The sequence below is a fragment of the Babylonia areolata genome, chromosome 23 (genome assembly GCF_041734735.1).
Source record: "Babylonia areolata isolate BAREFJ2019XMU chromosome 23, ASM4173473v1, whole genome shotgun sequence".
Lineage (NCBI taxonomy): Eukaryota > Metazoa > Mollusca > Gastropoda > Neogastropoda > Buccinidae > Babylonia > Babylonia areolata.
The window spans coordinates 20,551,870-20,564,774 of record NC_134898.1 but is presented as its reverse complement, the minus strand read 5'-3'; positions in this window follow the sequence as shown (position 1 = coordinate 20,564,774).

Below are 12,905 nucleotides of genomic sequence, written 5' to 3'. Positions count from 1 at the left end.
TGGTGGGTTATGGAAACTAGAACATATCCAGCAATGCACACCCCCCCCCCCCTCCAACCCACCCCCGCACCCAAAATGGAGTATGGCTGCCTACATGGCAGGTAAAGCGGATGATGCTTGTTAATAGCCCACTTGTACATGTATATATCAGTGAACATGGGAATTGCAGCACATGAATGCAGAAGCTAATGAGAGTTTATTTGTTGTTTTCGGCAGTACTGTACTGGAAACAAGGGTCCTAAAATCAGACTGCAGGAGTTCAGATTCGATGCACCCCTGAAAACAGAGTATGGCTGCCTATGTGGCGGGGTAAAAATGGTCATACACGTAAAAGCCCAAACGTGTACATACGAGTGAATGTGGGAGTTGCAGCCTACAAACAAAGAAGAAGAAGGAGATTCGATGCATCTGAACAAAAGGGAAAACTGAAATGAGGAACCCATTCATTTGTCTGAGAATCACTCCATGCATGTTGTCTCTTGAATTATGAAGTTTATTGTTAAGTGTTTTTACCATACGGTTTAAGAAAATATCCAATAATTTTTTTTGTTTTTGATGTCTGTGATTGTTGATGTTAATTGTAAGGCAGTGTCCTTTTTTTTTTTTCCTTTTCATTTTAGAGAATATACCCAAGAGTGTGTATGTTGTCTTTGAGTAAGCAGACATTTCTTGCACCCATTCCCCCCCCCTAAAAAAATATCCAAGAATGTCTATTAATGTTGTCTGTGATTGATGAAGTTAACTGAAAGCCAATGTCCCTTGTCCTTTTTATTGTTTCAGAGAATTTCCAAGATTGTATGTATCATCTCTGATTTATGAAATTTACTGTAAGCATTCAGACCAAGAGTGATAAAAACACCAGACTGTGATATGTCTGCTTCAAGAATATACATTCAGGTGTTAATTTGCAGTTTGCATTTTAGTTGTGTTTTTTTTTCTTTTATAAAGCATATGATTACAGGTAAAGATATTTTGAGCAGGTAGTTTTTGGTAATGATTTTGAACAATTGCCGGCTTTACATGGTATTATTGCCTTACGATATATGGTTATTGAAGTGCCTTTGTGCAACACTTAAAAGATGTGCCTTTGCATTTACATGTGGGCAGGTGTTGTGTATATATATTTGTTTGGTTTTCTGGGTTTAGAATTAATTTCAGTTTGCATGTGCCTGTGGGAATTTTAGATGATTATACAAGTTGATTTAGTGAACAATATTTTGCTTGCTTGCTTTTTTTTTTTTTTTTTTTTTTTTGCATTTTAGTGCAAACTATGTGGGTTTATGTACATTTTAGGAAATCTTTTTCAGATGTGGTACCATTGGTTTTCTTTTTTTCTTGTTTATTTCTTACTTGGGTTTTGATCCAGGTCATTTTGTCAGAAATCAGTTTTAAGTCAGAGCGGATGTATGTCATATAAGCATGAGAAAAGATTGATTGTTTGAAGATAGTGGGCTTTGTAATTTTCCATCCGTTTTTCTTGAAATCATGAACTGTTTAAGCATAAGAAAAGATTGATTGATATTATGTTTGAAGATGGTAGGCTTTTTGATTTCCATTCCTTTTGTTTTCTTCCTTTTTTTTTAGGAATGAAATTTATGAACTTTATTGAAAAAAAAGACTCAAAAAACATACAGATTGTTGATAGAATTGAAAGATAATCTTTATATATAATATGCTTTACATGTTTATGCACAGTCACTTTAAACAAATTTATTCATACTGAGTTCAAAACAAATTTTTTTATTTTTTAAATTTTTTTTATATACAAAACAAATGGTAAATGTTACCTTAAATTTTTTTAAATTTTTTTTAAATTTTCACTCCCTACCAAGAGGGGGGAAAAAGCATTCTGGCACAGTCAGTACCCATCATTTGAGAAAAAAGATCTTTTAGGTCTTGTGCAAAACTGGTGGAACAGTTTGCTTTGGAAAGAATAAGGTAACTTTAAGATCTTTGGGGGGATTTTTTTTTAATGCGAGGTGCCCATGTGTGGTGTGTGGCACTTGGTCAGAGACAAACAAAGGAAACAAAGTCAGCACCTGGCAAGACACTGTTTTCTTTCTCTCCCATTTCCCCGTTTCTTGCAAACCATGTTTTTCTTTAGTCTTTTGGCTGTACAAGGCATTTCCTGTCAACACTGTGGTCATTTCTGCTGTCATGTTTTTCCTTGACATTAATCTCGATACGTTTTTACTGTCAATGCACAACAATTGATTAGTTAATGTATCTCACAGTTTAAGCTGGTTTAAGGTTGAGACAATCGTTTAATGATTTAATCAACTTCTGTACAAGAGTTCCAAATGCAATATCAGTGATTCTGAATTATGATTATTTCGGGCTGATAATTGGAATTCCCGTTATTCTTGTTTGTGGAAGTGAAAAGAACAAAAAAAGTGTCTTGAACAAATGTGTAAAGCATATGTTTGATGACTCAAAGGTTCTATAAAGTGTTTTGAAAAGAGATTTTTCATGTGGTCCGACTTTGAAACGTGTTCAATATTCTTCTTTATTCGATCATATCTATTTACACAAGATTTTACAAATCAGTGCACTGTTTTGCATGATTATTGCCTTGGCTGCATGGAAATGAACTATATCAGTATTTTATGTTGATTTATTGCATGGAAACAAATCATATCCGTATTTACACCAGCTTCGCAGGAAAGGTCGTTCTGTTGATATTTTATCTGATTAAAGAGGCCAATAGCCAGTGTGTGAATTTATGCCTGTCAACAACTAGTCTGGATCTTGTGGAAGGAAGCATGTTTTTTTTATTTTTATTCTTGTTGATGACGATTCATTAACATGGATCATGAGTATTAATTTCATTGGCTCTGCCTGTTGATTTGCTTGAAAGGGCGAGATCATCATGTGTGTGTGTCTGTGTGTGTGAGGAACGGTGTTCTGTGTGTGTGTGTGTGTGTGAGTGTCTGGTATTGTGGTGCACGTGTTAATATATTTGATATGACCCATGAAATAAGCAAGTGTTTTAAGAGCCTTAGCACAACACACAAACTGTCCACATTCACATCATCTACATACAAAACACACACACACACAGAGGATGAAAAGAGCGGAACAACCGTTTATTAACGAAAATAAAATGCATCATTACATAAATATAGCTGGATATCGTATTGTTGCAAAGAGCATAATCATCTTCTCATGAGACGGTAGTTAATTCTAAAAGAGATATACATACAGAATGAAAGTTAGCAACAAGAAATCACAAGGGCACACCGGTGGACAAACAAGGCACTGGAACATCGCTGTCTGCAAGACGGAGGACGAGAGGGGGGGTGGGGGGGGGGGGAGAGGAGGGTAGGAGTGGCAGGAGTCATAGCTGGGGGGCTGGGGGGGGGAGGAAGGGGAGAGAGCAGGAAGAGGGATGAGAGGGGTACGTGGAGGGGAGAGGACACAACCACAGAGAAGATAACCAACAGGAAAAAGAGTTTCACATCGTCTGCAAACACGAATACAGGTCTGTCTTTCCTTTCCCTATTTAACAATCCTACATATAGGCTTCACAGAAGTTATCTATGTGGATGTGAACACAAGTCTTGTAGAAATTCCAAAGTATGTTGGTTGCTGATGAAAGATACTGGTGCTAAAGCTGGCAAGCTTTACAAAGGTTGTCGAGTTTGACATTCTCCACAAACACAGATGCAATTTCGCATTTCCACAGGCAACAATCCTACATACTTAATTCATAAAAAATCTCCACACAGATTTGAATGCAAGTCTTTTCAAAATTCTCATGTATCTTGGTTGCTGTTGAAAGATACTGAGGCTGATGACAATCTTTACAGAAGTGGGTGAACGCAAATCCACTTTGCACGGATTCAGAGAATGGTGTTGGCCAAACCGATTTTGGTTAATGTTAACTAAATTCTGTTAACTGAACTTAAGGAATTAACTCCTATGTTAAATAAAACCTGCTACTTTTATTTTCATATCTGTAAGAAAACATTCACAGTAAAACAGACTGAAAATGAAACAATTCTTTGACAAAAAAAAAGAAAAGCTTTTTATCCGCCAGGTTATACTTCTTGATCCAGTTTATCTCTTCTGTTACCTCAATTTGGTGGCAGCTTGTAAAATTTATTTGCAAAATTAATAGTTCCCTCCACCTCTTCAGAATATTTTTTTGGTCAAGAACATTGAGCACAATCATAATCTGAAAGCACATGCAAAAAGTTTTGGACACAGCAGAATGATAATACATTTGAATGCCTTCACAACATTATCAATGCTCCTAACCACCAACACACTATAATAATGTTAAAAAAAATCCAAAAAACTTCAGGAAATATATAGATATATATATTTATGCATATATATATATATACACAGAATATTATTTTTTCACGGTAGAGCACCATAAAAGTGGGTCGAACAACATTTCCTTTAATAGATAAACAAAAGAGCACTCTTTTTCGATCGCACCCAAGAAAAGATCAAGATGACAGGAAAATTCTCATGGTTTTATTTGCAACTCCTTCTCTGTCTCGCGGGACACACTGCTATTTTACTATTTGATGCTCAGCAATGCTGTATGTAAATGTGAATGGTCTACTGAGCATCTTTTAACCGTTATTTAACCCCTTTGCTGCTGATGAATATGTTTGTCTGTGAAGGACTGTTGCCAAACCGGAATAACAGAGGAGAATGTCAGTCTCCACCCTTTGTACGGTCTCCTCCTTCTTGGGATCTGTATTACTTTTGTTCCATAAAATCAATCTTGCCCCTCAAAAGTACACGAGAATCAATCACGCCACTCCAAAGTACACACAGCCGAGTCGTTCGACAGCTTCCAGTCCATACTGGTCACCTGCCTGTGACTTGACCAAGTACCTCTCACCCTCACCCTTCCCCCCACGCCTCCAACCCCTCTGTTTCTTGAGTTGCCCCCACCGGCCTCCTCCTGCCCCATGACCCCCCTGCCAAGTCACCCCCCCCACCCCCCCAATCCGCCCCTTTTTTTTTCTCCCCTGGTAAGTTGTATCATTGAAGACCGGGCCTCTGCTGGTCAGGTGAATTCCAAGGAACTGCTACAGTATTCCAACTGGCCTGACTGAAGACATTAGCATGCCAGTGGAATGCTCCCCTTACCCCCACTCCCCTTCTCACCTAATACCACTTCCTTCAGTAGCCTGGTCAAATCACGCTCTACAGCAACATCTCATTAAACGGCCACAGTTTCATCAGCATATTGCTGTTGGTTGTCAAGTGGAAAAAGCTAAAGATGAAGAAGAAGTAGTTCTTGCGCTTCAAAATTCAGATTTCATCAAGGTTCAGCCCCCTGAAAACGGAGTATGACTGCCTACATGGCAGGGGTAAAAATGGTCAAGCACATAAAACCCCACTTGTGTATACAAGTGAACAAGGGAGTCACAGCCCGCAGACTAAGAAGAAGAAGATCCAGATTCAGCAATCGAGGGGTTAAACACTGTCTTGTCACTCTTTTCCCTCAGTGTCAATTTTCTTCCCAAATCCGCACATCTCATCTTGCACGGTTCCTTTCACATCCACACTGAAAAAACGACTGGGTTAGGCTGACAGCAACAGAGAGGTATTGCAACACACTCTGAAGGGGACTAATTAGTTTTTAAAAAGTTTCCTGTATGGCAGTGTTAACTGTGGTTTGATGTTCGTCCGGGTCTTCCATTAGGTTTACTGTTAGCATCTTTGGATCTTCAAGAACTGAGACCGGAGTCACAAAGTTTCCTGTATGGCAGTGTTAACTGTGGTTTGATGTTCGTCCGGGTCTTCCATTAGGTTTACTGTTAGCATCTTTGGATCTTCAAGAACTGAGACCGGAGTCACAACTCTGATGTATCATGTGTATGGTGTTCATCATATCCAGAAATTTTAAAGCATTATGAAAATAAGAAGAAGAAAAAGAATACTCATACTATATCAAGGGTGCAGGGAGGATTCTGAGCAAATTACACAAAAAATACAACAAGTAACACAGCTTATTAAGCATCACATATGAAAGTGATACAGGATTAATTCATACTATATTCACAAAACTAACGCAGATAGTTAGACACGCCTTTATATATAATGAATAAAACAGCATTGTGCACACAATTTCAGAGTACCCCCACCTTCCCCCTCCCCTTTTTTATTTCAAAACTCACCACATCATTATAGGCACAAAATTGCCATGAACACCAAGTGCTTTTTAAAAAAATTTTTTTTTTAACCTCTTCACACAGCTGCAAACATGCACATCATCATCATCATCATCGTCATCATCATCACATACAGACAAATTAAGTGCTCATCTCTAAAGAATGCTTGAAAGTGCTGCGCATTCATAACCAGTAACCACTTGCATCGTCACGTCAAAACAAAGTTTTGGAGTGCGAGAACACAAAATACACAAAAAACTCTGACTGCTGGAGTTATCCGTGCAGGTCAGTAACCTGGGCTGGTTTGCATGAGCCACCTTAGCAGTGTAAAGTTTGTCCTTAGCACTGAGAACTTTCCTCAGTCCACAGACTTTGGAAAATTCTTAACGCTGAGCAAACTTAGTCGCTGCTCAGATCGCTCATGCAAACCCAGCCCTGGTTTTCACAGAAAAAAACAGGTCAGAGATCCAACCTTGTGGACTACATGCATGGCTACGCTTTCGTTCTAACCAGTCTCTTACAGTACCACAATCATACAATCAGGGTCTCTGAGGGCAACACTATCCTTCTCTTTTGCAGATTTGAGCAAAGAAGACATATTCCCCCAATTTCATAACTTTTGTTTTTTAACATCATCCCCAAAAGTCTGCCCCCCCCCCCCTCCAACCACACCCCCAAAAAAAAGAAGAAAAAAAAGAGAAATGAATTTGCCAACACAAGAACGTCTTGCTGTCTATCTGAACTAATCATATCTTTGCTGAAGTAGTGCATTCAAGTTCAAGTTGCATGATTGAAGATCTTCAGGATGACTGCATACTATGAAAATGACTAGCAATCCGGTTCAAGACATAAGTCAACCCTAAGTAACTAAATAAAGACATCAAACACTGTCTGAATGATGACAACAAAATTTTTTTTATGAATCTGAGCATTGTTTGAGGGAAGTTGTACATATTAATCCGAACATTGTCAGAATGACATTTATACATGTAATTCTAAACAGATGTACACATGATTCCACTATCCAGCCATACACTCAATACATCAAAAATAAGAAGCGGACCATGAAGGTTATTTCCAACATGAGACATAAAGAATAAATGTGTTCTTATCTGGGAAAGTTCAGTTATCATTAATTGGGCCAGATTTTTTTTCTTGATGAAATACCTAATATTTTGCTACAGCATCTGTGGAACACGAGCAAGCATAAATCTTTCTCTTCTCTCTCAATCTCCTGTGCACTCTTTTGAAGATAACTGAATGCACAAATTCACACTACATACACACAGACCCTTCACACTATCTAACTAGCAAAACCAAGACCCATCACCATCAAAGGGCAAGCAAATAAACCAGAAATCCATAAACTACCAACAGCTGTTCACTAGTCAGGCCTTGGAAAAAAAAAAAAATTACGTTAGATAGAAATATCAACATTACGTTACATAGAAATATCAACCAACAAATATAAAATGTCATGCTAAAAAGCATGCAGACTGTCTTGATACCAAGATGTCAATTCCTCTCTTAAGTCTAGGGAGCAACAAGGAATTTCTTTCAGAATATTTTTGAATTTCAGATCAGACAGTCAGTCAGGAACAGCAAATTACCAGACTGGTTCAGCCCGAGCTGGGTCTTTACTGAACTGGATGACCAATGACATACCATCTCATGGTAATAGCTGACACTGTCCACATGGTCTAAAGCAAGGGAAGCAAATGCAGCTTGAGTTGACAGCCTTCCGTCTTGCCAGTTCTATGGTTGTCATTGATCAACTTTTGATTATTTTTGTTCGACTTATCCAAATTGAATATCACGGGATGTTACCATGGCACAGCAGAATTAAATGGTATGCTTTCTTACAGTCTGACTAAATGGAGCTAGGCAAGTAACACAAAGTCCCTGCTGTTGTTTCTTTCTATCCATTAGTTCAGGAAATTTGCCGCTAGAACTGTAAATTACCTTGTAAAACATCCAGTATCTAGTAAATGCCCACCCCCCATTTTGGCTTGAAAACCGTGCATTGGGTAAAATACTTTGTAAACACCCATCCTCCCACTTAAGGGAAAAAATAATCATAAACTAATGATAATTCAGTTTGCTGTGATGGTTTACAAAGCAGTGCTGGTTTAGAACTAGTAGAGATAAAGAACAGAACGCCTGCACGAAATGTCAACGTGTCATTAAAAAACAACAAAAAAATCAACATCAACAAAAAAATCAACAAGTGAGAGCATGACGTTACTCAATAATGCAGTGTCTTGTATCAGTACCCATTTGTTTTTTCACTCACGGCCCAGCCAGCAGTTGTATGGTGAATCTAAGAAAGGTAATGGGCTCCCCTGCAAAGGGTAAAGTACTCAGTAAATGCCCCCCCCCCACACCCCCCCCATACCCCCTCTTGTGATGACACTCGCAGAATCCTCTAAATAAACACTACCGCTGAGATCAATGCTTGACCATGCAAGTTTTTGTCCCATATAACAAAAAGCAAAGCATGAAGAATAAGTAACACAGACCTAAAAAAAAAAAAAAAAAAAAAAAAGAAACTGTACAAAAAACCCTACTGCAAATGCAAGAAAAATAATGTAATTACGATAAAAGCATATTATATCAAAAGCAAAGCAAAGCATGTTAAGTATAAAGCGAAAAATTATTGTAACCGCATACTGTGAAAAAAACATTAAAAAAAACAAACCCAAACAAACAAAGGGCAAAAGCGTGTGTGCACAGAGCAGTAAAGTGCAATGAAAACAAAACAAAAACAAACCCAAAACCAACAACAAAAAAAAACCCCAAAGTGTCATCATACTTTCAGAAGACAAGTGGACTTCCTTTATCGAGTGACACTCACCATATTAACACTATGGGGGTTAATGTGTACACACACACACAGAGCCACATACAGACACTGATTAACCCCTTGACTGCTGCTCATCATGTCAGTGAAAGGATGTCACTTCAACTCGAGAAGATAGGTCACAACTCAAAGCGTCGGTCATCTTTCTTCATTTTAAATCTTTTCCCTCTTGGTGGGACTGCATTACTTTTGATCAGCAAAAATCAATTCAAATCCACCACGGTTTAGAAACATTAACAGTAGAAACTGCACTTCAAACTCTTATTCTTCGAGATTCAGTAGTCAAAGGGTTAAACTGTCAAAGTTTCAGCAACTGAAGCAAGCCTGTGTTCATTCCCCTTGTCTGGACAGGAACAGTTGCCTGTATCATAGAAACCTAAAGCAGTCTGTGAACTAAAACATGGCTGCTCTACTCACAAACACACAAATCAGTAAAATGTTACCTGTATGATCATTACTATATAATCGCGAATGGATATAAAAAAGCTACTATTTGAACACTAGCTCAGCACACACACACATGTGTGCGAGCGCACACACACATACACATACATCCCCCTGCCCTCACACCCCTTCCCCCCACACAATCTCTACACATCAGTCAGCCTGTACTGGAATACATTTTTCACAGCATTTTTATCAATGAAATGGAACGTTTGAATCTGGCAAAAAATATATGTACACGGCACACATCTTCTTCACTGACATACAGCCCCTAGTTACCACATCAAAATCTACTAACAGAAGCCACCTTCCCCCACTCCTCTCCCCCCCACCCTTCCCCTCCAACAGGTTTTTAAAAAACCAACAACAAAAAAACCCACAATGCAGCTTACAGAACCTTTTGTTCACATACACACACACACACTGCAGGACACAAGTAACATTATGTTTCTGAATGTTACATACACACACACACACACACACAGAGCAGTACATGAGTAACATTACGTCTTCAAATGTTATTTGACAAATGAAACCCCTTCCAAAGATGTTGACACAAACAAAGACAAAGAGAGCTGGCTGAAGTAAACCACTAAAAGAAACGCCACCACAAAAATGTGTGTTCCCACAGAAGACAAAACAAAAAAGCTCAACCTTAAACGTAACAAACTTGGTACCGAAGGGCATGGTTAGATTGAGTCCCCCCAACCCCATCTGTCCCTCAAGATACAGCAGATAAAAGAGCAAAACAACAGCATTAAGTTCTCTCTCAACGTCCAGCCTTTTCTGTCTTGTGATTAAATAAACAAAACAAAAAAAGAAAGAAAAAAGACAATGTACAATAATAGTCAATAAACGGTACAGAAATTCCGAACAAGAAAACAAATACACGTACTAAACTGATGGATGGATGTCTGATTCTTTTGGCAAAAGAGAACAAAACGGTGTCTTTTTGAAAGAGATTAACCCCTTGCTTGCTGCTAACAAGTATGCTCGTCCATGAAGGGCTGTCACCTTGTCGGGATAAAGACAGAGCTTACAGGTCAGGGTGTCAGTTACCATTCTTTTATTTGGACTTCTCCACATGGGACTGCATTAAGTTTATTCAGCAAAATCATTTACACTGTTGATAAGAACACAAAGTAGTGTCTGTGTTTCAAATTCAGGCCCCACTGATCTTGTTTCACCGAGGTTCAGCAGTTAAAGGGTTAAGACTGGCTGAAAACTGGATTCATCCTCTACTTCCACCCTCCCTGCTGCTCATAATGTGCTTGATTAATCTGTTCTCTCTCTCTCTATATATATATTGTATATCATATGTTTTCCATTAGAATTTTACTGATATTGTACAGTTGCCTTTAAAAGTAGTACTTCCCTGACCAAACTTGTCAGGCAGTTCAAATCTGGCCTCAAAATACATGCATGCAAATCTGCTTTCATGGAGGTCTGGGTGGTTTCATCTAATGTGTGTGTGTGTGTGTGTGTGTGTGTGTGTGTGCACATGCGTGTGCATACATGTGCACACGTATGTCCTTTTTTTCCATTAACACATTCCATTTGTCTTGCTTGAAAGTCTTTGATCATAGTGCCCTTCACTGTCAGTTTTTAAGACAATTTTTACCTTTATTGACGTTGCCTGTTATCAGTCTAGGACTCTGCACTAAGGAGGTACAGCGTATCATAAACACCCATTATCATCAGTATCACTATTTCTGTGGCCCCGATGTGACTGAAAGTTCAACAGGTGTTGAGCACAACTTGACTGACTTTACCTTTTAGCCTAGACTGAATCACGTACAGCATGGCAACATTCATTTACTTGAACAGGAAGACATGCTCAGAGACTGCTAGCTGCCGTTCACTTCACTGGCCTTGAAAAAGAAAAGTTGCCGCCGACACAAACAAAAATGACAAATCCCTAAACAAAACTGGACAGTGATGTAAAAAAAAAAAAAAAAAAAAAAAAGAAGAGAAAACAGATTCTAAATCCTTTTTTCATTCATGCAGATATGAAATCCATTTTCATTCTTCCATACCATAAAAATTTAAAAAAAAAAAAAAAACCAGAAGGAAGCAACCAATTTAGAAAAGTATAAGGTGGACAAACCATATCACCAATTCTCACATTCAGTTCTCTAGCTCCCTCATCAGATCCCTTCTCACCAATTCTGCCTTTTCACTAATCTACACACACACAAATTTTTATCTATCTATCTATCTATCTGTCTGTCTATCTGTCTATATATCTATCTATAGATATATACATATCTATGTATATAGAAACACACATGGGCACACGCAAACACAAACTTCAACATACATACACACATGCATACATCCATACATCTACACATATGTATGTACATACTCACACACACAGGACACAGTTTTCTTTGTTACAACCATTTTGTGTGGAAAAAAAAGGAAAGAATAAAAGCCATCCAAACATGCAAACAAAGCCAACTGAAAAGCTTAAAAGAAGAATAAAAATAGAAATATATAAAAAAAAAAGTGTGTCCCAAACCAAACTCCACATACAACCACCCTAACTATCAAGCAGAACAAAAAAGAAGAGACTAAAACCTGTATCCCAAATCAAATCTACATTTGACAAACAAACAGTAACATAGAAGGGAGGGGGAAGTGGGGGCCTGAAAAGTGTCCCTATCAAATCAGAAGGACGTTTAACAGATTGTTTTGAGTCACAATCACAAATTTTTTTTCTTGTTTAAGCTACTGAGCAACATATTATACACAAATTAAAGTGGCTAGTCTTTTGGAAGAGACAATAAACTGAGGTCCCATGTGTAGTGTGTACACCCTGCGCACGTAAAAGAACCCATGGCACTAAAAGGGTTGTCTCTGACAAAATTGTATAGAAAAATCCTCTTTTTGATAAGAAAAACACTTATAGACCACAAAAAAAAGAGAAAAAAAAAGAAAAAAGAGAAAAGGATGGCATTGCACTAAGGTGATGTGTTGCCCCATGAGGCCTGCAGCCTGAATGGCACACATGGGAAAATCTGTTGACAGAGAGAAAAAGAAGAAAAAAGTGATTTATTTCAGCCATTTTCTTTTCAGAACAAGCTGTTTTAGAAACCATACCAAATTTCAATGTCATATTTCAAAAGCATTCTTACCTATTTCTTTTCTCAAAGCTATCTTGAATGTATTGGGAAAAAAAAGAAAAAAAGAAAATTAAAATGTTAACTGATATTACAGTAGGTTTAATGCACAAGTCCCAAAGTCCATACTTCTTTTTTTTTTCTCTTTTTTTTTCTTTTTCTCCCTACCTAATATCACTAAAAAAATCGGAAAGATGTAAAATTGGAGACCAAAGGCTGTTCTGTTACAACTGCTGAACATTTGGCACACAAACTTAATTGCATGCCTACCCTACTGTAACACATGTGGTACAGTATTGCAATGTACTGTGTTGTTTTGCATGGTATGGTATGGTA